We start from the raw sequence: 27,121 nt of genomic DNA on the forward strand, positions 1-27,121 counted from the left end.
GGTAAAATCAGTCAATTCATTGTTAGTGTGAAACACGTTTCTTGTTTCTTGTAGACGACAAAAAGTGTTTATTTGACGACATGCGAGGAAATACATTTGATAGCTCTGATTTTTTTCTCAACCCTTGCACTATCTCATATGGGGTCCAGATGACCCGAGCCTTACATTGACCTGCTATTCTTCCCATAACAAATTTCAATGAAGGTGGACAGGGTTTCATGTCTGCCACGGAAACCAGTGAATATTAAAAGTCATTGAAAAAAAAAGTTCAGCGCAACATCTTGTGGGGTCCAGATGACCCCACTCCCAATGTCAACATACCTAGGATGCACAAGGGTAAAAAGAGTCAGAGTTTGATCTGAAAAACAATTAGGAATTGTCTTTCTTCTTATTGCAGCATCCTACTTAAGACAGAGATTTTTTTATTGTCATGTAGCAGAAATAAAAGTTATTCTAAAACACACAATGAACTTTTAAAACCACAAAAATGTAAATACATAAAAGAATATTTTTTTCTTCTCCATGAAAGACTGACAAACATTTGAATGATTGATGGCGTGGAGGCCGTTAGGGAGCGGTCTGGGGCCACAGATCAGGAGTCCCTTCCTTTTCCAGCCTTTTCAATTAAGCCCTAGCATACTGGAAACAATTTATGAACATGACCTTCCAACTCTTCAGCTTCACATTCAACCCTAGGTGCAAACCTGTCCACCCCCCCATCGCACTTTGCCACCCTAACCACATCAAGCAAGGCCACTTTGATGCACATGTATGTATAAACACACCGCCGTGTCCCCACTGTTCATTTTGAGGGGTCAGTGGTTATTCTTTAGCGCAAGCTCAAAGGTGAGTAATAAAAAAATCCAATACAGTAAATGTACAGGGTCGCCAGCACATCAATATATAATACAGAAACAGGACACATGACAACCTGCAAGTTGATGGAAAGCGATTGAATTCTCTGTTTCTCACTTTCTGCCCACCTTCAGATGCATCAATCTGCAGCTGTTAATAATTGAATTAAGACGAAGATGTGATTAACAAGTTCTTCAAAAAAGCTGGAATTGCCTGCAATCTGATGCCTGTAGACGTTGATGGGCTTCTCGGGGAGCAAAAACTATTTGTGACATCTCCACAGTTCAGCCAGCTGTCTTCATTTTAATTAAAAATCTTTCATGGGCTTAAGAGTTATGGAAGGTACAGCGAGGGCTTCTGGCAGCAGCCTGAAAGAAATACCACATAACAAATTGTGTGTGTGAATGGAGTAAGCAACAGCTACATCAATTGGATGTGAGGGAAGATGCGATTTCCCAAAAGGGGGCACATAAGGCAGCCAATGTACCGTAACACGGGAGAAATTTATAGAAATTGTGAAACTTTATATCACAGAATGCCAACAGTTTTCATTAACCTAAGCTTATTGCATTATACCAATAATTTTGACTGCAAGGCTTTTTGACTTTGAGACAATTACAATACATGTGCTTTTATGACTTTAAGCCAGCCTGGAATATAAATTAAAGCACCTAAAATACTTTTAACTGAATATCTGTTTTTATGTCCTTCTTTTGTGAATTTCATTTTGTTATGGAATCTTTTGGTAAATATGTTTATAATGTCTGGTTTCTCAAGATGATTTACGCTTTTTTTATTCTAGAAAAGTACCTAAATTGCTTGTTTTCCTTCTCAAGAACATATTAAACATCATTGTAACGTTTTGATGTTTTTTATCCATTAAATAATTTACTTTTTCTACCAGCTTCACTAAAAAGTTGCCCTAAAGTGGAAATCACACAAACAATTCACTCAAAACCAAATTATGGAGAGAAAATGACTGTTTAGATATGTGTGCGTAATTCTTGATTTGTAACTCATACAATCTATTTTGTGCATAAACATGTGCACTTGCAACTGTGCATTCACATGTACAAAAATTACTACAAAAAATACAGAGTTTATTATACAAAGTTGCACAACTTAAAATTACAGCATCTTAAAACTATCTGCAGACAAAATTCTTAAAAAGTATGCATGAATCACCTGATACTCACACACAAAACCACATTTACACACAAATCAGATCTGACTCTTTTTACATCTCCAGATTCATCTGTAAGTGATATGTTCCCACTTTCTTAAACAGATATGCCCAATAATTAATATAATATAAGTCTAAATATTTTTTTAAAAACTCTCAACACAAAAGTTTCTCTATTCTCATTGCTACACTTTGGTTCAAGGTTTATTTACCATGTTTTTTATCTTCTTCTGTTTGGAGAGGTAAAAAAGAAAGAAGTTAGAGTTAGTGTGAGTGCTTCACTCCCCAAACCTTCGTCACAGAGCTCTTCGTGGAGCACTGGCCTCACGGTCATAGAGGGCAGTGTGAGGTCCTCCCATTATATACAGTCAATGGGTCCTCCTCAACACCCAGAGAGCAGACAGGGTCGATCAGCCCTACATCCCGCTCCACTCCCTGGGTGTGGAGAGGGACCTGATGCTGCCTGCTTGCCCCAAAGAGCCAGGCGTAGGGGTGATTGACTCTATCTGCTCTCGGGGTGTGGAGAAGGACCTGGTGGTGTCTGCTATCGCCACGACTGGAGGCTGCAGCTCAGTGCTTTCACTGTTTAAAAGTGCATTCACACCGAACGCGATTTGCACAACAAATTTGCTTGCCTCACCCCTCACTGTTTGCCGCCTGTCTGAGCTTGAGGCCACAGTCGCATGTGGGAGGAGCTACCAGCTAATGTTTTTAGAATGAAAGCTATAAGGAACGGTGTCTGTGGATAGCTCTGCAACCTGCGGCTCCAGCAGCTTAAGGATGGAAGTTCTGGACAAAAAAGCTCGCTTTGGATTTATATTCTGCCCGCTGACTGAGTCACTGAAAACGTCACATGCCCAAAGCTGAGCTCCTGATTGGCAGATACGACGCGGCAACCTGTCAAACTTCAGATATTTAAATTTTGGCTGCGCTGCCCAATTCATGCCTCGTCATTTAAATCAAGCTGCTGGCAGAACTTCGCACTGCGCCCGTCACTCATACCATGTTGAAGGACTTCAGATCGCCTCATGTCGCGTCTATGCCATTGACTTAACATTGAAACTGTCTGCCTCCGCCGCTCGAGTCGCGTTCGATGTGAATGCACCTTAAGGGGGTGGGGTGTTGCCACTAGGGCGTAAAAAGTTCTGGAAATCTCAAAAAAAAAAAAAAAAGCACGGAATATTTTATAGATGGCAGTTTAGTTTCTCTCCATAGAAATCATTTTAAGATCCCAGCGGCATTATAAAAAAAAAAAAAAAATCGAATGATGAAAAACAACATTGAATTTTAAAAATGAAAACGCAATTTCAAAAACCAAAACCCAATTTCAAAAACTGAAACAACATTAAAATGAAACATTTCAGGAAACAAAAATTGAAGTGTCTTGTTAAAAAAAAAGGAGAACAAACCAGAAAATGTAGGTACTATGGGACATCGTTCATAAATCCATTTTCTCAACTCATTGTATCCTTTTCGGGGTCACGGGGCTGCCAGAGTCTAACCTGGCAGGAACTGATAATTGACATGCTCTGTACTTATCATAAAATGTTTATTAGTATACGGACGTCGAAGACGCATTTGAAAAAATGTAAGACTTAAAAAACTAAACATCATCCAAACAGTTATGTTCAATAGTTACTACCTTTTCCAATTTATTTTTGAAATTGTGATTGTTTCTGGAATTTGGTTATGATTTGTAAACATTTTTTGTTTTGCTCTTTCAGTTGTCGTCGTGATGTAAAAAATGTTTTAGCATCGAGTGACTTGTTCTAGAGATTTTAATCTTAGGGCCACCATAAAAAAAAAAAAACATTCGTTTTAACTTAACAGCATGTGTGGCTCTCATACTTTTTACTAAAAATAGAGTACAGTAGCTATGATGGCATATCTAAACACGTCTTCAAACCTTTTAATTGATTTAAGTTTTTGGAATTTATGAAGAAAAAAGCTTTTATTACTTTGACTTCATGGCCTGAGTGCTGATCAGGAATTAGCTTCAGACATTTCTCATGGGACAACAATCATCTGAATAGTGGTGGGACACCACACATATCACACACACAAAGGCCATCCTCAGAAAATTAATTGTCAAATTAGTTGTGATCTCATTGCTTATTAAGTCATGTCTGTGCATAAAAAGACAGTGGCAGAACTCTGAGACGACTGTGTTTAATGACTATGTATGTGGGGGCCACATTTGCAAATCATTTTAAATACCAATAAATGAGACATAACTGACTGACCTTAGTATAAGTCTGTGAACAATTACACCTTATCTTACCTCAGATAACATCATCCCCTTTATCAAAACAAGGATGTTTCACAGTGGTCTGCTCTGCATGGTAATGCAATGCAGGTCAGTTTTTATAGTTTGTGCGGCTTTTTACTATGCAAAAAACAATTTTTACTCTCTGCAACCGAACTGCTGCAGTCTGTCATCTTTATTCAAGTTCAGACTCCCGAGACCTCCATCAAACTCCCCAATACTCCTTAATAGATAAAGGTCCTCCCAATGACACCATAACTCACACTCTGCTCGGCCGGAGCTTTTGTTCGCTTTTTTTGTGTCGGTACCTTTAGATTGCCTACTTTTTCTGCTGCAGTAACAATGAAATAAATGACAAATATGTAAATATTTATGTGCACTGGTCTTAACTTGTGATACATGTAAAGGTTAGCCTTAGCCTGACCATGACGCTGTCTTTACAGAAACAATCAGACAGCGGGGCAATCCGTCAAAGATCAAAGGCAGACCTTGGCCATAACGCGGTCCAGTGTGGTGCATGTCATTAATGTGACCCTGGCAGGGCAGTGGAAGGGGAAGTAATGAATTAGCCTGAAGCTGGGAAGACATTAGAGATTAGGTAGCGGAGAGGAGAAACTGCGGGGTCAGAGGTTAGACATATACCACCAACAGTCATCAGAAAACAAAGGCACATTTATCAACAACATCTAGCAGTTCTGAAAGAAAATGTACCAAATGGACAGTCAAAAGTGGGTGAAAACAAAAATCTATATTTACGGCAATTACTTACAAAAAACTATGGTCACAAGATAAAATAAATAGTTCAATCCTAAATGACCTCTTTAACCCCTAGATGCCTATTGATGCAAATATCAAACCACTTCAGATCCAAAATGACCTTCATTTAACATCCACTTGAAAGCAAAAACAGAAGAAATTCAGGCTTCAAAGGGTGAATTGTAAAATGTGTTGAGTTATTCAAAGAACACACACTCTGATGCAATACAAACAAATTTACATTAATAGTGTAAACTCCTAAATAAAACTTTGTTTCCAAGTTGAAATTTTGTTCACAGAGAAACTTTTAATGAGCAACAACAGTGGCAGGATTCTTTTTTCCTTTGAAAAATAAATAAATAAAAGATTCATGGCTTTGCAGCTCTGATCCTTCCCCTCTCGAGTGGGAAGATGCTTTCTCAGGACCCCGACGAGGTATAAATTGTGCCGTACTCCATGAAAGACCTCGCCCCCTCCCTCCCCTGCCTGCTTGCCCTCGTAGGTGCGATAAGTAAAGCATCCTTGTAAATCTCCGGGGCCATCAAAGAAGTTCTGTTTCCAGACGTCGTAACCGCAGACTCTGATCTGAGACGCACAGGGGTCATGCGCAGAGCCTGACTCACACCAGGGTCGTCAATAACAAACTCTTTCCTTAACTGTCCGAGTTCTGCCGCTGGCTCCGTCTGACACATCGTGTTGTTATTCTTACCGTGAAACATTACGCACGCTACAGCTGGACTGATGATGCCGTAAATGATGAGCAACCCCAGACGTGGGAATCTGAGCAACCTTTGGAGGTCGGTACAACTTACTGTGATGTTTCCTGCTGCATTGACAAGAACTAATGGAAAATGTTTACTGCTAATCACATGATGTACTCTTCTTTGACAGCTATTTAGTAGTTTTTCTAAAATAAAGCTTAGTCACTTATAATGCACTGGGTAGCTTACAGAGGACCTGCTGTAAACTACAGGACTTATTTTTGATATTTGATAAAAATAATATTAAAAAGTCTGAGAACTACTATAGTTTAATGAGTTTTTTTTCTGCTAAAAGAAGAAGGAAGCAGTGAGAATAAGGGAAAACATTCAGCAGTTCACCAACACTAATGTTTAATTATAATAGTGAAGAAAAACACAACTAAACAACAGCTAAAGCAGATCACATTTTATTTATTTAACCAATTAGAGGAGTGCTATTTAATGGTTATCATCTCTAATTCTGAACAAATTACAACTAAATATTTTAACAATTCAAAAGTTTCTGTCTGAACATTTGCATCCTAGTTTCTCTTGACAGTTCCTACTTCACTCATTCATTTTTTTCTTTCATGTATTTTATTTATCTATAAAGCACCTTCCACCAGCAGCCAAGAAGGCCCAAATGCTGTACACAAGGACAGTATACAGAACATTGTGCAATAGTAAAACACTGATGGAATAAAAAACATAAAACCAGTATAGAACTTTTTAAAAACATAAATTAAAACAAAATAAGAAGGCTAAGACGCTGTAACAGAGGAATAGTTATCTTTTTAAAACTCTCCAAGACCGTGATATCTCTAATAGCCGGTAAAAAAAGCTGATTCCATAGTTTGGGAGTCAACACAGCAAAGGCACGCCCCCCCCCCTAGAACTTATATTTGGTTCTGGGAGCCAACAGCAATTAGCAATGATGAGATGATATGTCCAGGTGAAATAATCTCACAAACATTGCAAAAGTATATATATATATATATATATATATATTTTTTTATTTTTTTTTTGCAAATCCTTCTTTGACCAAAGTTGACTCTCTGAGGAGCCGTTCAATCATCAGGTTTTTCCCATCAATCTAAGCTGTAGAATTTCAGATGTGACTAAATGCACTTGTGGTGACAGCAGATTTACACATATGTTCTAACAGGTTAAGTGGTTCTGTGCTCTTATTTCTTTGTTGTTCTTACTCAGTGTTTCAATTGACTTCAATAAACTTTCAACATTGTTTTTTTTTTTTTTTTTTTTTTTTAAAGAAAGTGTTTTTATTTTTTAGTAATTCTTGCACTATAGTAAACCGAAAGTGCTGCAAATTAGCTGTTATTGTTATGTGGGAAAATGACTTGTGTTTTTGTCCGTTTATATCTGTCCCTTTCTAACAAATCTAGTAAATTAATACAAAAATGTTAAAACAACGTAATGCAACACAACATGGTGTAAAAGAAATTAAGTTATGTTTGAATGGTTTTGATTGAAAGTATGATAGAAATAAGAAAACGTGCTGTTGTACTCCACTTTGGTGTCCGTGTTTTAGATCTGCTGCTCTTCTCTGTTTCTGTTAATCTGCTTTTATTTAGTTTTTTTCTAAGGGTGCTTTCAGACTGGAAAACTCATTTGGTCCGGATAGAGTCCTGAACCTCGCGTTTGGTCTGTATTCAAACTGTCTTCAAGCAGACTTTCCAGTTTTAACCAAAGCTTGTGAAAAAAACCATGCGACTACATATCTCTTCACTCATTGCCAGAAATTAAAAGGCCAGGGCAAAAGAAATGAGAGAAAGAATGATGGAAGTCCCACGTTTTGCAATCTTTGTTAGGATAGTTTATTTATTTAAACCCTGTATTCCACTGAGCAGCTTTGAACATCTGTCTCAACGTCAGCAACAACACATTCACTGCTACGTTGGTACAGCAGAGGCATACAGCAAGAAGATTGCTAAGAAGGTATGCGGATGAGGGTTTATGATGAATAGATTGTGAGGAAAACAGTGACAAGCAATGTGCATCATGTTAAAAGTTGTTTTTACAAGCCTGGACTTATCCTACCACATTTCAACGAGTTGGTGAGTCTCTCATGGTGTCATGACATTGTTTTTAAGAGAATTGTGTTAAGGAACTACAAAGTAACTTTTAGGATGACGTCACAGCACCATAGAGTGTGTGCCGCATATACACACAGAAAATCATGAATTAAGCGTTTTCAGCTGTGTTAAAATAAATATTCTAACAAATAAATAATTGAGCCCTTTTTCTGTTTGATAAAATGACAATCGTTGCTTTACCTTTGTCTGCGCCTCATTGGTTGCTTCATTCCTAATCTGTTTGTATCATCAATGTAATGAGCAGCTACAGTGGCCGTTCTGGTCCAGTTGTTCCACTTCGAGAACTGCGCGTATTCAGACAGAAATTTCAGAACAAACCAAAGTTCAGCACGATTGGAAACAAACTGAGACCACCACAAAAGATGGGTCAGAGAGCGGTTCCTGGTCCCGTACCAGGATCGGGTGTATTCAGTCTGAAAATGTGTTCTGGTTTATCAGCGGAAATTAACTCTGGTTCACTTTAAGTGAGCCAAATGTGTCCTAAATTCCAATGGTTTTATTGTTTTTTGCCTTTACTCAATTATTTTCCTGTTGTTGCTTCGAAAGGGACTACATGCGGACAATAGCACTTTTGCTAATACCTGGCACAATGCATATCTGTAAGTTACAAGTGTTCAACATTCTTTGTGCATTGTTTCTTGTTCAAAATAAATAAACTCTTAGGATAGTGGTATCTTAAACAGAGAAGTTGCAAGTGAGTTATTTGGAGGCAGAGCAGCAGGAGGCTTTGTCTGCTTCTCATGCAGCAGAGGCAGGCAGAGGGCACAGTGGAACACAAAGATCTGAAGAACATAAGGGGATAGCAACATGGAAGAGAATAAAAGTGTTTTCACATCTGCCTCTTTTTTGGTTTGATTAAAACAGACTGGAGTTTGTCTACCATATTAGTCTGGACCAAGAGTGTTCCGATGTGACAAAACTCACAAAAATTCTGATCCAAAGAAGAAGCCCAAAACCTGTCTGAAAATGTTCTCTGGATCTATTTCAAAACAGACTCTGGTATGATTTGCTGTATAGTGGATATGAACTGGCTGCAGTGCTACAAGGTGGTGTGGTGGTTAGCACTTTTCTCTCACAGCCATGAGGTGATTAGAATCCTGGCTAAGTCCTTTCTGTTTGACTTTTACTGTTTATCTAGATTCACATTTATTGCACTTCACCATCTTGTCTCTGTGCAGGTCTGGGTCCAGGTCTTGGTGCGGGTTGAGGTCAGTGCAGGTCTGGGTCCAGGTCTTGGAGCAGGTTGAGGTCCTGGTGTAGGTCTGGGTCCAGGTCTTGGAGCGGGTTGAGGTCTTGGTGCAGGTCTGGGTCCAGTTCTCAGTTGTTCCAGAACTGCCCTTATATTCACTGCAGTTCATTTGCAACACGTGTCTAATATGTAATGGTGACTTCTGTGTTGGAGCAGAGTTTGAAACTTGCCTCTATGAATTAACTTTCTGGATCTTGTGTGTTGTGAATGTCAACTGTGTAAAAGTGAGAATGTGTCATGTGTTCTGCAAAGAGTAGACCAACAGTTTTGCAAGTTGTGTGTTTTATGTTAAGACCAAGGACCGATGCTTTGGAAAAGTAAGAGTTAAATCAATTTATTGGCTGGTTTACATAACTGTGCTTTCTGATTTAGTAATTGGAGAAAACCGTAATATTATTTTTGGGGTTCAAAGAAATCTGGTTCACTAAATCTGGCCCTCTTTGGAACATTTTGGACATCCCTGGTCTGAGGTAAAAGAACTTTGTGAAATGGTTTAGATTGAATAAAATAAAATATTTTAGTTATAGCAATAGGGAACTTTTGTGTGTTTTTTTTTATTTGTTTTATGTTTTCACTGTGTTTGTCATACAGCACACAGATATTACCTTGGTTTTCAATTGTCACTTTATTTTTAAAGCTAAAACAATTCAAATTAATATAGCAATTGTATTTCTCCAGTTATGGGGTTTCTTTTTCCAAAAATGTGTGAATTGTAGACTGCATTTTATGAAAAGTGCTGTTTGCTCTTAAATCTGTGTGTGCAACCATGACTTATGTCAATTAAACAGAGTGGCTGGATAGCTGTGACCTGGAGATGATCTCTGGAGTCAGCTGCTGGCCAAGGTCACGCCACAGTGTTAACAAGATTTGATCCTCAGAGCTCTCCATACCACTTTCCTCACTTCTCTCACTTTATCTACTCCACTCGTCCCATCTTCTAAAATAATATTTCACTGTCAGGTTTTTTTTCTGTTTTTGGTTACTGCTTTTGTTTGTACATCCTCTTCTTTATGTATCTCTTGTCTCACATCTTCCTCAGCCAATGGGATCATTTTAATCAACAAGATGCGGGTTGACATTCATTGTTCCACCCATTCCATTTTGTTCTAAAGCAGATAAATGTTCAGCCGCTTGATTTGTAGCTTGCTGTCTCTCTTTTATAAGCATAAACGTAAAAGGCCATTTGTCACTCCGACCACTTCATGTTCAACAAATGTAGTTAAATCCTCATTTAAATATGCTCTCCGGAATTAGGGGAGTAGAGGAGCAAACTTTCAGGTCAGTGGGTGTACCAAAAAAAAAAAAAGAAATCCTAAATTTACATAAGATTGCTGAATGCCTCATCCTACACACACATTACTGTTGACAGGGTTTTTAAAACTGCAGAATATTAATTATTTGTGTTGCTCCTTTATGGGGGATAGAGTGGCATCTAGTGGTAAAGTCACACATGAGACTTATTTTCTTCTCTTTTAAATAAATATGAATAATGACTGATTGTTAAATATATAATCCTCCTTTCTTAATGTGTGTGTGTGTTAAGTCTATCACTGTGCAAGATACTAAAAGAAGGATTGTCAATTTAAAACACAACCTTAGAGCTCACAAGTAACACAAAACTCTTATTTTACAAGAAGTTAATGTTTTAACCAGCTTCAACATTAGTTATTACTATTGGTAATTGGTAATAGTAATTAGTTCAAAAGTATTGCATGTAATCAGCTTTCTGACTGTACAAAAATACACAATGAGTTATCCCCTCCTTGTTTGTATAACATATATATTTAAACATACTTTATGTGAGATCAGATTGCAATTTTTGTTTTTCAGTGTGTCCCCGATGACTGATGTTTCCTAAAAGATCTTGGCTTAATTTTACAGATATAATGTTAGAAATGGAAATTTAATGAAGCAGTAATGTCTGTGCAGTACCAAAAGGAATTCAATTTTCATTTTTACTTTGTTAAAGGGACAATAACGTTTAAACATTTAAATTTAAAGCTGCATTTTAAATTCTTAATGCATTTGTGACATTAAATAACACACTTCTGCCAAATTCACTTTGCCGTTACTCTAGAATGATCAAATTGTTTTATATACCAGCCATAAACCCCAAGTTTATATTAAAGAAATCGAATCAGATCCAAAAGATTTATGTAGATTTCATTAAATCATGATTAACAAAATATACATTTCTGTTAGATTCCAGTTTCTTGAAACTGCAAAATGGAAAAGTTCAAGTTTATGACTTAAACTTTATTCGAACAACAAATGAATGGGGGGAAAAAAACACTTCTGTCTGTGCTTGGTTAGGGAGTCGCTCTTTGAAGAGCTGAGAGAAGAAAATTCTGCTTTTCTTAATTTGATCGTCAGCAGATGACATCGCCTTCCTGCAGCATGGAAAAGACGGTTATCCGATCGACTGATTACAATCACTGATAACACTCCTCAACCCCACGCCACCAGTTTGTATTCTTTGCAGTTTGATGTCCTACAGATTACAGAAGGTGGTCTAATTTTATAAGTGAGAAGTTTACGTTCTAAAGGTCTTAAAGGTCTTGCTTGATGGTGTTCTCCAGTCCCGCTAAAGATGCTTATTCACAGGTGTGAAAGTTGTTGTGGATTTTTGTAATGACTCTGTGTTTAAAAATGTGTTTGTGTTTTGCTTCTGTTTCTCAAAGGGATCGACTGTGAACCCTTTTGGTCTTAATAACAAAAACCCAAAAGGCCCGTGATAATAAGAAACTGTATCTGTGCCAAAGAATAGAAAATATGTCCTCCGGGGGCATTTTCTTTCCCTTTTCTTGTCGGAGATCAGATATTCCTGTTCAAAAGCTGCATTAGTGGGTGTCACCTAACCAAGAATAGCTTAAATCTATAGAGACTGGATAAAGGATGCATTTTGTACTAAAAAGGCTATAAAGGAAAACAAATTGGAGATTACAGATAAAGAGATGTGCAAAGCTGTGTCACTTAAAGAGGAAACTGGAGAGTTGTGTGTGATTCATCTTCTTAGGAGACACACAAGTAACTTCATACATACATATGCGCTGCAGAAATCGCAAAAAAGGCTCAATAAAACCAAATGTAAAAATAAAATATGATAAAAAAACTATTTAAAAATGTATATTTTGCTTGCTGTCATCATATAGTAATAATCTGAAAATATGTTTTTTTGTTATATTTTTATTCCTTAATAATATTTATAGATCATATGCAGGGCTATGCATTTTGCAGTGCTCAGAGGTAGTGTTATCTTTGACATCAGCAGTAGCAGTATTAGAGCCTCACTCGGCTGCAGGTCTCACTTGAATAATGTGATTATCTGCTCCACTGGTCACCGTCTCCTGGCTGGCTGAAACACATTAGCAACTGGGATGTTTCCGCCTGGCAGAGCCACCGTCCTGTGCGTGTTTATGGGTATGTGCATCATAGCACTGTTTTTCTTGAACTTATGAAGAATTTAGACTAAATAAAGTTTGTTTTAAGGCTAAAATGTGTTTGTTTTCGCTTCCATGACTTGTTATATTTGTCTGCACCAATTAAGCTATAATGTCACTAATAATTAAAAAATACAATTCCTTACAAATCCTTGTGTCAAACTTGGTTCTTTACCTTTCAAGTTCCATGACGGACCATTTTACCCTCAGTCAGTGAGAGGAGACAGAGATCAGTCAGGCTTAAACGGCTGCAGCTTCCCTGCTGCTCCACCACCTGACAAGGCAGAACACAGGACAGGACTCAGATGCAGAGCTTAAAGATTTAATTTCTTGGATCAATAAAAGAGCTTGCTTGGCAGGTAAAGGCTCATGACAAACAGGCACAGGACAAGGGGAAACGCAGGCTATAAATACATGAGGAGGGAGAGGCACAGGTGGGAACGATTGGGGAAAATTAGGCAGACACAGGTGTGGGAGGGGCAGACACCACAGGAAGAGGAAGGTCTGGAATGAGAGGTAGATTAGTCTTTCAAAATAAAACCGGAACCCCACACGAGACAACAGGAAGCTTGACGAGACATGACACCACCGACTCCTTCCAAGACATCGAGCACGGCACACTGGAAGAGCCTTTAACACACCTGCATGCTTCACTGAAGCCACAAGAAGTGTGAATATCGCAGCCTATGTTCACTTTACATAAACATCCCAGAGGAAAAATGGCGGAAGGCTGCATGTGGTGACGGGTGCTCCTGATGCAACGGCCACATGTGCAGGAAGTTTTGTTTTTAAACTGTTTTGATAGAATTTAAACTTTTTCACAACTTTTTTTTAATTTATTTTTTTTAACATGCTAGCTCTTATTTCTGCCTAAGTTTTGTGAAGAAAGGCCAGCTGAATGGCAAACTGGTGCTATCAATAAAAACATTTTTTTGTGATCCGGTCACATGTCTAATTCCACAATATTAAGGAAAAAGATCTTGTTTATTTACAGCAAACTTTTAATTCAAAATCTACTATCAATTTATTTACATGGCAGATTTTTCTGAATGCTTCAAAGAATAAAATAATAGCTTTAATAAAAATCCCCACCTCTTAAAAAAGGTTATTATTATAAAAAACAACATAGCTAAATAGAAGCAGAGAAAAATTGTGCAAAAAATGTTGAAAAAAAATTAAGAGGTATAAAAAATAAAAGAACAAATAGCACAGAACACAACTTAAGTACTTTATATACATAAACAAAACTGACAGGTAAAATCTAGTAAATCATCCAAAAATTGTCCCACTTTCACATTGCACTTTAAAGAAACATTTACTATAAGCCAACAGATATAAGCTTTTGGGCATTGTTGCCTAAAACTAGCACTTACCAGAAAGAAATGTATCATATGGCAGAATAAAACCCATTCCCTGCACTGGTATTTGGTTCTCTGACTTTATATGTAAAATGAAGTACCGCGGGCGGCTATGAATGTTTTCATTTAACACTTGATTCAAGCTTCTTTGGATTTTCTGCAGGCATTGTATTTACCAGAAAGCCAGAGCTTGAATCAGTTTCTGCTTTGCTTCACTTCCTGTCTTCAGTCTATTGGATATTCTTCTGTGCTCCCACTGTAAGTTAGCAACACTAGCAGAGCCTTCAAGCAACCTGAGACCTTTGTTTCAAGGTGTACATCAGAGCTCAGGTGAGCTCTCACACCTGCCCGAACAAGAACATCAAAGAAAACAAATCCCAATCAAGATCAAACAGCCTTGGTATGAATGAGCCCTGAGAACAAAAGGGATACAGAGATAGGATGAGTAAAGCAATAATACAGGCCTACTGGCTGCTGTGTTTCTCTGCTATTTGTTCCAACACACTGTTAGCTGCTTATTTTTTTTAACTAGTTCATTGTCAGGAGTCAGAGTTCTGTCCCCCCCTCTGGTCCCTGGTAGGAGCTGTCTCCGGAGTATTAAAGGGGCCATTCCATGATTTTCTTAAGCCTTTCAGAGTGAACTATATCCATATCTATATGATCATATATTATCTTTGGAACACTCAAACCAAATTACCTATAAAATATTAATTATTTTTTGTGAGTTTTTTCCTACCCGCAGTGCTCCATCTGCACTGCGTGTGGCTGCCGCCCATTTCATGACGTCATCCTAGAGTTTTTCTTTCTTTGTTTCTCTCACGAAAATAGACAGTATCCAAACATCTTCAAAGATGGATGCACATATCTGACTTTAGTAGCCCTGGCCATCACTGCACTGTTTCACAGCACAAATACACGCGACTTCTGCATAACTGTCCCTGGCAGGGGGGAGGGGTGGGGGATCTTAAATGATCCCCATGTCTAAAGTAATGAACACCTGTTTCAGCTGGAATTTATTGAAGACATACACAATTAGAAGATATATGGTATTCTACATTCAAAATGAAAGCTTTTTTTGCTGATCATCACTAGCTCAGTGGAGAAATTGAGTGTCGGTGTTAGACTGGGAACAGTGCTGGGAGAGCAGACTCTTCCTGGAGGGGGCCGTTCACATCACGCTGAGATCAGCATGACACGACCCACTTGTTTTTGTGGGTATGGGAGGGGCTGCTGCAGATATCTCAGGTTTTTAGAGGGTTACTCTTAAATGCATGAACGGATCAAAATACCACTTTGAGGATCTGTATAGAGAGGAATGAACAGTAAAATGCACTTAAAACTTCAAAAAGTAGAATTTTCATGGTATGGCCCTCCAACCACCTTAGTGCACAGTCTCTGGATGCCGCTCCCCTGACGTTCATTGTGAACCACTCCCATGTCACTTAAGTAGCACACAGAGCCTCACTCAGTGTGAAGTATTGTTTGTGCCATTCAGCCTGCATACCGACCATTGTATTCTGATCTGATCTTCTGCTTACCTGACCCCTCTCCTCTGTTTGCCTGCCGCCTGCCTCCGACTCCAGCTTGGATCCAGACTAGTATGATCTCTGATTCTTCCACTCTCGTTTTGATCTCCTCCTGTCTGACCCTGCTTTAGCTTTGTGGACAGTCAGCTGTACTTGTCATCCTGCCTGTGCTATTAAACCTGCTACACGTAGAACCAGCAGTCTGCCTGTTTGTGACATTCATAACCCCTGAAAAGTTCTCACCTTTCTTCTGTAATCTGATGTGCCATTTGCTTGCTTGTCTGCTGCTGACAGCACTGTATGTGTTTTTCTTCCTTAAGCTATGTTTACACTGGCCTCGCCAATGCACGTTCAAGTGAAGTGAAAGGTTTATGCAAATGTCCATATATGTTGATTTCAGGCTTTTGCCTTCAAAACTCTTGCATTCATAGATCTCTTTGCAAGTTTTTATGTCCGTTTTTTGGTTCTATGCATGTGGCCACTGAATGTGCATTGAAAGTCAAACCAGTTGAACTTTGACCAATTAGGGATTTGGATTTGGTAGTACTAATGTCATACAGGTAGTGTCCTTTTTAATTCACAGAAGTGCCCAAAGTAATCCTGACAGAGAATGTAAGTATTTCATAAATTAGAGTGAAGCTGTGAAAGACAAAGCCTGGAGCAACATTTATGACATATGCACCACATCGAGATCTCACACCAAGCCTCTTCCAACTAAGAGTACATGCGCTAGAATCATTCAAGAACCCACATTCTTGAACCCGTAGCATTAAATTGTATTCCCTAGCCTATGCTGCCACATATCTTTCAATTTGTTGCCAAAAACCATAAACCCTCAGAGAGACACAAGTTCACACACTTGACTTTAGTTCAGTCAAGTTTGTCCAAGCTTCTCACTGCTTTAAATAAACCACATCCAGCCTTTGGTTTATATCTGCAGCATAACATAACAGATTGGAGCACATAGACAGCAAGCATATTGATACAGAGCACACAATGTAACACTGTATTCCTCCTCTGCTCCTAACTCTCCTGCAGATACCAAACTATCCAGTTCAACCACAGGGATCAAATGTGTTTGACATCAATTGGTATGAATTATTTGCTGAAGCCTTATCCAAGGCTGCTTAATCCATTTTTATTTTTGGTGAAATATTTATGCCTCCAGCCAGGGCAGATCAGACATAAACCTCAATGTTCTGATGTGTGTTTGTGGGTAAATGAAGGCAAACCACAAACACAGATGAGTTCTGACTGCCTTCTCGTGTGTTATCAGCACTGATGTGTCAGCAATGGTTATGTTAGATGTCAGGAAGGTTTAGATCAGGCAATGACAAGAGGCCACTCTCAAATGCAAACGGTAAAAGATAGGCCATCTGCCTGTACTGATGTCTGCCAGGGCTTATATCATCTCTGTTCTGGATGAAACCTCAAATTTGAAAAAAAAAAAAAAAGAAAGACAAAAAAATTTGTCCAATGTGTAAATTTACTGTTATTGCTAAGAGCTAAAAACTCCCAGTAAAACACACCTCAGACAACAAGGTGTTGGTCATGTCAAATAAAATATGTAAGAGTGTTGCTGTAATTTCAGTGAGTAGTTTTTTTTTTTCAAACAAAATAGGGTTATAGATGTCGGTGTGCATATTCATGTGTTATGGCAGTAATCTGCAATGTTATTTAGAAGGTTTAAGGTTTTTTGATTATGCAATTTTTAACCAAAATAGAAAAAAAAAACGTATTTCTAGCACAGTTTCTACACAGAGGCAACTTGGCAAGAAAAGCGCTATACAATTATACGCCATTTACCATTTCTATTAGGAATGCAAGAGGGGAGGGTTGCTAAGTCCAGTTCTAACTTACACAGTCAATGGTTCAGACAAGCAAAACAAGGCCCTACATGGATCTAGTCGTCTGCAAGTGGATACATCACAATGGGGCAGAGCACGGAGCTTGTGGCTTGACGATTGTAGCAGCTACGTCACTGCTACAAGCTTTTACCACCTGCACTTTTTTTATCTTGATTCGTCTAAATATTCAATGATTAGATGTGCTTTTTTCTTTTGTTTTTCTAAGATGTTGCACATATCAGGTGACAGTGCCCCAAATTACACTTTTTTGGCAACTGAATAATAATTCCAGACAATTTGGTCCCATCAGAAGAGAGTTTTGTAAAAAATCAAATTGTTTACTTAAGGCTATGATAAAAGATGACCTAAGATTAAAAATGAAAGCTGACTTCTGATATCATATTTATTTATTTAAACACACTTGGGCTGTAAGAAAAAAAGCAAAAGGTCTCTGATAAATTTGTTTCTATATATTTTTTTTATAAACCTCAGGTTTTAATTTTTAGTATGTTTTAATTTACTACATGCCAAATTTACTTGTGTAGTCACATGCACTATTTTAAAACAGATGAGACCAGCATTATTTTTTTTACTTTGGTTGCATAACAATAACACCCTTATCCCCATGCTTTTAATTGCCTACAGTCATTTTAATTGAAGGAAAATGAGAGATGTGCATAACAAGTACCTTAAATGTAATTTATAAAAAAAATTGCAACTTTATCAGAAATATTAATGTAATGCTGCTTTTCTTTCACTGACTATAACTTCATTAAAGCATTTGCAGTGTTTTAAACATATTCTTAAATTATGCAGGCAGTTTTTTTTATGCCAAAAGGAAACACTTTCATTATTTTTGATTCGCCCCTGTGTAAAAACTTTAAAATCAAATTAGAATACTTCCGGTGTGGTTCCTGGGACATAGATTGAGTGTCAGTTTTTGTCGCCACCTTTTGGATTCATATCACACACTAAAAAAAAAAGAAAGAAAAAACAGACCAGCCTCCGTAGATTAGCATCAATCCCTGAAGGCAGTTAAAAAGTAATTTGTCTCAATACAGATGGCAGGCAGACAGTTGAGATCATGTTTTACTTTAACCCTTCAAAGGCCCGTGGTAAGACCATTGTTTTAAGTCAGAAATATATGGTAGTAAAAGTACTTCAAAAAGGATGTTGTTTGTAAAAAGAATAATTTTATTAAAGACAATTTAAAATATAAGAGGAACGTCTGTTTGAGGCTCAATATTGGGATTGTTTCGCAGAAAAACCTGCATCTGAATATTTTTTGTTACTCTTTTTGACTCTTTGACCCCTTTAGGGTTAAATTATGCACATCACTCTTGCTGCGTTTCAGTGAGGTTAAAGTCTGGATCTAAAAGGGTCATTTGTCCTTTTCTTTTGCAGCTATTGTGTTGTAGTTTTGCTGGAGTGCTTCTGATCGTCGTTACGACGACCTAAGTTTATTAGAGAATTTTGGGAAAGCTTGTTCGGACATATGGCCCAGCATTTGACTATACAGTTCTCTCAAATGCGTTTTTCATAGTCTGATTGTAAACAAAAAATACTGGATACTGGTAACCAAGCACACATAGAGGAGGCTACAGTGGGCAGTTGTTTAAAAAAAAATATGTATCTTTAGACTACACACATTTGGCTCGCTTAAAGTGAACCAGAATGTATTATCCCTGATAATGTTCAGTCTGAATACACCCAAACTAATCTTTAAGAAAATCTAATAATCTTATAATATAATCTCAAGCACGAAAATAATAAAATTGTGTAATATTCATTTTGTGGCAGCATAACTTTACTGCAACATATTGGAGACCAACTGGCATCATTAAGTTACTTTCCGTAGGTAACGCATGTTCAAGTCACCACTTTCAATGAAAAGTCTATGTAAATGTGTGCTTTGAGCTTCCGTGATAAAAAATCTTCAATCTTTTTGTTGCAACTCAAGCTTCTATGAGCATTTTAGGGATTTGCTTACAAAATGTGCGTCCATTAAATGTGCGATCAAAGTTAAACCAGGTTGAACTTTGACCAATCCAGGACTTGGATTTGTTTGTGATGTGTTCAATTCCCAGAAGCGGCAGCTGTTTGAAAATTGATGGAGGGGAAGTTAATAATTGGGGTTTGTGTATGAACAGAATTACATGACACCAATCATATCTCAGAATAGAGCTGTAAAAGAAAAAAACTGGAGCAAGATTTATGAGATTTGCACCGCTTCCACATATTGCACCAAGCCTTTTCCAGCTGTAGATGCTAGAGGTGTGTTAAACATTATTAATCCTGTAAATCCCACTACACCAAAGAATTGACAGAAAATTTAAATTCTTTGCAAGTCTTAGCAAATTATTGTTTTTCAACAACTCTTTGATGAAACCCACAAAAAATGTTTGCAATTTCATTTTTATGAGATCTAAACAGTATCAATTAAGATATGTTGGGTGATTTGATCTCAATTTTTTTACACGATGTAACTGAGTCATAAATTAATAATAATTACCGTTAAATTTTGAATAGTTTCCATAGAACAAATACTCATTTTTAAAATGAATATTAATAAATTATTTAAACTCAAAATAAAGTTCTGAAATTTAGCAAAATATTTTCCCACCAAAAGTGCTTTTGAGATTTCATGGAGGCAGCCATTTTAAAATGAGCAAAATAATTGCTTCCACTGCCTCTAGTGGAATGATTATGAACTACAGGGGATAAAATATGGACTTAATTATAAACTTTTTTTTTTTTTTTATGAAAGTTTGTATCATGCTAATAGAATGGGTGTATCCAATATGATACAAATGGCTGTATGATGTTAAAAGAAAAGAAGAAGAAGAAGACCCTCCCTGCTCGTCCAGTGTAAACATGATGAGCTAAACGTGCGTTCAAGAACATTCAAGAACAAAGTGTTAGCAAATTTTTGAACAAGTGTCACATGCGAAATGTGAACGTAGTATAACCGTCTCTGTCCTACCCTATCCTCAAAAACATCCTTGGGTCCTGGAGATGGTGACACACATTTTTACAAGCTGGAGGAGAACCAGAGGGACCACACCAATCTTAAGGTATGTATATGCATAAAGATGTATAGAAAACAGCATTTGCATCAAAGGTGGTGTATTTCCTGATGTGACAAAGTCCTAGTCTTTGACAGAGTTCTAGTTATGACACAGCCAGAAAAAAGGCGGATGGAGTGAAAGAGTGAAGCGAAGGATTGAGAACTCCAATTAAGCACAACGAAAAAGAGATAAACACTGAGACAAAGGAGGGTGAGAGCGAGAGTTGTAGAGAGCATGCAGGTTGGAGTGCGTTGGCCGAGCCCCAGCGGAGCCATCGATCCAGGCTGGCCTTACATCAGAGACAGGAAACCTGAGCTGCATGCTTCATCACCTTCCCTGTGGAGTCGTCCTCACTCCTCTCTCCTGCATCTTTCTCTACGATTGTGTTGTCTCCTCAGCTGTCCCACGCTGCACAGTAGTGAGTACTTTCCTCTCCATTTTTCAAAGCCTTTGCGCTCCTGCCCTGTCTTTTCTTGGTGATCCAGGGCCTGTCAGCTTCTACTACCAGCTACTGTCAATTCATCATCCATGACTGAGGCTCACTGCACTAAGTGCACATAGCCATCCATTCACAGCCACTTATTCATTATACCCCCCATGTGCACGAGCATGCGTGCACTTGTGGCTTTCAGTGTGTCAGCAAGCGTGCACATCATTTTGTAAATTATGCACAACTTGTCTTGCCTGTCTGCCTAAGCTATTGTTTTGAATTGGGAGGGGGGTATTATGGGGGACGGTACTATGCGACTTGGGGGTAACAAGGTTAGGTTATCGAATTTGTTTAGGCGTCACAGTCTCCTGTGGGACTGAACTCAACCCCCACGCAGCCTCAACACGGAGCTCTCGCCATCTGACAAAAATATCTCAGCAGCGTTGTGTAAAGAGAACTATTGTGAAGCCGCTCGGATGTTTGCTTATGTGTGTTTTATCACACTGTAAGACTTCAGTTAACACACATTTTAGATTTAATCGTTCATGCCGTGTAATTTGTCCCAAAAGTAAATATGAAACCTGTTACATTACATTTAGTTTTTGTTGCACACATCAGTTTGGCACTATTTGAGAAACTCTGGAATGAGTTTTATAAAGTGTAATAGTTTACAGGACAGATGTTGATCTTTGTAACGCTGCTTTAACTAAAACAAGAATCAAATCTGAACTTTTATGTCCAAAATCATTCATTTGCAAATTAAATAACCCCAATATTTACTTAAAATTTAAAATTGTTGAAGTAAATGTTTTCTTTTATGAATATGATATTGTATAAACATTTTTTTCCTCAGTCATGCCAGAAAGAAAATGCAGCTTAACCTTAAAAAATGACTCCTTCTGTAGTTTCACAACCATTTCCAGTATCTGGCTGTCAGCATTTTATCACCCTTGCAGATTAGAAAGACATCCATGTCATATGTGATCATGCAAAAACCATGACAGAGGTTTTTCTGGACTTAAGAGTCCTACTCCTATTTTCTGTAAGGAAATACATTTTGACTTATTTAACTACAAGATTTCTGCAGAAACAAACATTATGTTATGGAATGTCTGCCTGAGTTTTTAATTTTTATTTTTATTTGAGGCAAATCAAAATGTAAAGAAAAAGCTCCTGAAATATGACTAGAAGTTTGGTTAGGTTGTTGTAATAATTAAGATAAAATACTGCAATATTATAGTTTATTATAACATGTTTGCTTCCATAAAGTGAGACACTACACGCATGATTTCTATCAGAGTAAGATTTTTAACATTTTTCTCAACATTTTACCAAAGAAATCCTTTTTTTTAAGCCAGGCGTGTAAAATGTACAAATTTCATTGTATTTTGGTTTAATTTGTTGGTACTGAAAAATATTAATGATAAAGAGTTATTTTTGTATAGTTTTTGTTATCTGAGTGACGTTTAGAAAATGTACAGCTAGAGGTAGTTGTAGTACAAACATTTTTTTACATTCTACTTCAATAAAGTGTTGACTGAGACTCAATATTCTTACCCAGCTGCACTGAGTTACTCCATTTGTTCAACACATCAGGGATGCTCTTATTTTTACCACAAAAAATAAACATTGTTAACTAAACTTATTTAGGACCCATGAATTGGCTGGATGTATGGATGTGTGTGTTGGAATTTATCTATTATTTACAATGTGACGACTTAATTTTGTTGTATAATGTACAATGGTGATAAAATGACTCATTAATTTATTAAGTAATTTTGGAAACACAAGAACTTTTACCTTTTTTCCCTCCTTTTTTACTTTACTACTTATATTTTTAATTAATATTTGGTTGAGTACTCCATTTCTCTCCCTAATTAGCAAGAATTCAAAGAAATTCCGATTTTATTTGAGAAAAATATTTGCCTTTATCTGGTCTTTTCAAATCATTATTATTCAATGTAAGTTTTTTAATGAAGAGCCTAAGTAATAATTACCAGAAAACCTGTTTGGAATTTTTTTTATCATTCTTTTAAATTCAAAAGACAAATTTTCCTCACTGAAAGTAGTACAATTTTGAAAATTCTTATAAAAAAAGAAAGAAAATGAATAAGAAAAACTCTTGGGAAAGCCCTTCCAGACATGCCCTTGAGTCCACTCATTCTCAACTTTCAAAAAAATCTGAAAGCCTGATCATCAACCCAAACAGGACAAATACTCTTCTCCTTCTCCTTTCTCATACTGCATTGATCTTTGTACGCTCTCACATATGCACAATCTGATATTCTGCCCTTCGTCACACATCACTCGCCTTCAAGTCGATGTATCTCAAAGATACCGGCCTGACTGAGATTATTCTTCTTGAATTCCATGCCGTCTGCCTCGTACCCTCACCCCACTCCTGTGTTCTCCTGATCAATGCTGATGGAATTCCCTGGTTCAGTCTGATGGAAACGTTATCTCACTTACATGTGAATGTATGCAGCAGCAGCAGCCAAAATAAGTGACTTATGGGAGCAAGTTGAGGATTACACCTAAATGAGCGACCACAGAGGACAGTGGATGACCCACAGTGCACAATTATTATTGTATGAGGGCCAGACTTTGACAAGCACAAACACCTAAAAAAAGTTACCCGTTATCATGACTAACAGTCACTCTGAGAGGACATTAGCCTGTCCTTTTTGCATGCATGACTTGTTGATGCATCTGGATGTTCCAATAAATGTTTCAATGTCACAGGTATGTTATAAAAAGATAACTCCAGCAATACCTGAAAGCTCTGTTCCAGAGTCCAGCAAAAACACATTTCAGGGATGTGAATAATGTAGAGTTCAGGTGCCAAATATATAAATGTCTAAGTATAGAAAAACGACCATCAGTGTGTGCCTTCTTAGAAGTACCATTCCAACTATAAGCTACATTTTTTCTATTGTAAAATGTTTCACAGTAATCTTTTACTAACATTCTTCTTGCACATTGGCAGTTGATTAGAAATTCACCTTTGAGTTGTGGCTTTTGTCTGCTCCTGATCCATCACAATTTGAATGAAGAAATACTCCGAAACACAGTTTTAGCTTTAAATTATGTTATAAATTTCCTCCATTATGATAAGAAATGCTACAAGAGCATGTTAAAAACACCAAAAACACAATTTGTATTGGAGTGGGTCATTAAAAAGGTCATGAAAGTATTTTTTTATTTTAAGACTATAAGTAAAAAGATTCAGTTTATTTTATTTCTTCATAAATCCTGTTTTTTATATTCTATTATTTAAAAGAACAAATTATCTGTTTTAATTCAAAACATAATTTTAAAACACCTACAAAATATATAAAATTATTATGTAGATATTGCTTCTTTCTTTGTTCAAACAAAGAGTAAAAAAAAAATAATAATAATAATAATAATAATAAAACACACCATGGTATGAAAGCACAGTTGTTTACCTTTTGACACCTTCCCTTCAAAAGTGATAGAATGTGAAGCTACATGATCTAGTGTAATGGGAATCTGGTTAATGTATTTGTGTTCACTTATTTTTTTGCCGAAGACACTAAAGTGTAAAGCAAAGCCATTCCTGTCATTCTTTGGTGGAAAACAGCATAAATCTTTCCTATGGGCCATGATGCCATCTTTGCACAACTCCTTGGTAGGTCTCACTTTGCCTCCTATGTAGCCACAGAGTGAGTAAATGGTCATCATGATCAATATCTATTTCCTGCGGTGTCAGGTTTCAGAATAATGTCCATATTGAACCAATGTTTCAGCAGACTCCCACCACAGTTTTCTCTCAACCATCCGTCATTTCCGTTGCAGAAGGAGAGAAAATCCCTACAAATCAGATTAAAAGAATGATTTTCAGGCAAGCCATTGATCATCCATCTTGCTCCACTGGCCTAACTGGGAGATCCTAACAGTGCGGACCAGGCATCTGAGAAGGCAATGTGCCTCTAATGTGGTTTGCGATTCCTGTTTATCCTGCACAGATCAGCAGGGTTAACCTAATTGGTGGAAAGTCTTGGTCTCAGTGCTACTCTAAGAAAACCCACCCTAAAACTAAATTTATACATTATGCTGGGGTGAGACAATTTGGATTTAAGACCTTAATTCTTTCGAAACCAGAAACTTGTGATCTAAAAAAATGGACTCAGTCACCATTTTGCCTTTGTTGCTAATTTTGTGAAATTTAGTAGAGGTCAGGTCAGACTTTCCTGAGTCTGTGGACGTCGTAAATCCCGTTGGGTTCATGATGTGCCTGATTTCCGACAACTTGTCTCCAACTGTGGGAAAGAGTTGTTCACATTGACATTCAAAGATCAAAGACACAGAAGTCATATTTTTTCCAAAGTAGATTTCCCTTTGAAAGGCTGCTATTAATAACATTTCATAGGGCTTTACTAAAACACATGATTTGTCACTGAGGGTGAGTGGGCCGCCCTCCTACCGCTTCCATTCACTGGAACTCTTTGCAAAACTGTAAACTAGCTCATGTAAAATACATTTCTACATCAGTAAACTGAGTTATTCCCCTTATGGGAAACAAAAAAGGCCAGAACCCATGCAAAGTACTAGTAAGGCAATCAATGTATGGTCTGTGCTAAAAGCACAAATTGGGGGAGGGAGTGTCTACTTAAAAGCCTGCACTTTTATGCTTTAATCAATTTATGGGTGTACTGGTCATTCTGTTTAAGCCAATAAACTGGTGGATTACCTTGAAATACTGCTTCGCCCATTGACCAGCGGTGTTTATGATGGAAGTTACAGGGGTCGTGTTTATCTGAGTGTTTTTTTTTTTTTCTTTTCTTCTTCTGTTCAGATTCCGTCTTGACATGGTGAGTGGTACAGGGACCTCGCTGTCTTGCAGGATGATATCATTAGACACGTGATAAGGTGCACACGTGAAAGTTTTGCTGTCTACTTTGAAGAATTAAAAACACAGAAAGGACGGCTTTTACAGTTTCAACACATCTGAAAAGAAAAGATGGTATTTCCTTCTGTCGCTTTCCATCTGTTGAAGAAAAATCTTCAGGTGGGAATCAATTTGAACTTTAAAATACATTTAAAATCAATAAAACTGCAATTGTTCGTGGATTAGCTACACTAGTTTGGTTTGATAGTTGTAACTAAAACCTTTGATGGGTAAAATATTATTTCTATTTTTTCATCTTGGTCCTTTTTCCTGTGTGGTGATTAGTACAGGATTAAATAAGATGTGTGGGATAAGATTACATTTTTTTTTTTTTTTTTTAACTATTCCACTGTTGATCTTTTCTTCCTGTCAGCATGCTTGAGGTGAGTTTTCTGATCAAAAGTAGAATAGTCGAAGCTGATGGAGTAAACATACTGGATGTAATTCCTTTTAATGTTTCTATAGATGACTTTGGAAGAGTTTTTATGTGCGGTTTTCTTATATGAGGTGATATCCCTAAAGACCCACTCCAATAAAAATCATGTTTTTGGTGTTTTTTACATGTTCTTGTAGCATTTTCCTTGTGATGGACGACATTTATAAAATTATTTAAGACTAAAACTGTATTTTTAAGTATTTCTTTGTTCAAATTGTGACAGATCAAGAGCAGATGAAAACCTGTGATTTGAAAAAGCTCTGGTTTGTGACGCAGCAACTGCAGTGAGTGGCCAAAGTCTCTATTCTCCACTACAATTCTGAAACATTCACTCGCACACATGTAGATCCATGTACGTCTTCATTTTCTTCTTCTGAGATGACATCTGGATCAAAACTGTACGGTCAGATAGGTCCAGTATTGCTCGCTATTTTTGTTGCACCTGTCATGTTAGGCTGCAGTTGTGAAGGGGCTGTAAAGTGTGTAAAAGAGTGTGTAAAAGGGATCATGGGAAAAGAGAGGAGGCTTACTCTGTGCCTAAAGTCTCGCTCAGATGCAAACTTCACCTGGACTACTCTGTAGAGACTGTCCTGAAAAAAAAAACAGTTTTTTTTTTTTCATTTTTGGCTAAAAACGGCATAGTCGTAATTAAAAAGACCACAGGGAACGCTATTATAATAGATCAAATATTATTAGAACAGGACTTTAAATATTACATAAATGTACAAGTTTACGCAATTTTAATTAATCTAGGGTAGTGTGCAAACATGACTTATTAAATATATATATATATATGTATATATATGTATATATATAGACTAACTGAATTCAAAGTGAGATAATTTTGTCTACCAGTTTGTCCACACACCTGTCAATCAAATCAACTCTACAACTCCTTGAACTCTAACAAAAATTTAAACGACCAAGAAAAAAAGTCATGC

General features: G+C 37.3%; 1 long non-coding RNA gene across 1 annotated transcript in view; it reads right to left on the reverse strand.

The window, feature by feature from the left end:
- The window catches only part of LOC112161321, a 70,731-nt gene that overhangs the window by 18,036 nt on the left and 25,574 nt on the right, over nt 1-27,121 (reverse strand). The window lies entirely within an intron of this gene.

This window comes from Oryzias melastigma, linkage group LG3 (assembly GCF_002922805.2).
Source record: "Oryzias melastigma strain HK-1 linkage group LG3, ASM292280v2, whole genome shotgun sequence".
Lineage (NCBI taxonomy): Eukaryota > Metazoa > Chordata > Actinopteri > Beloniformes > Adrianichthyidae > Oryzias > Oryzias melastigma.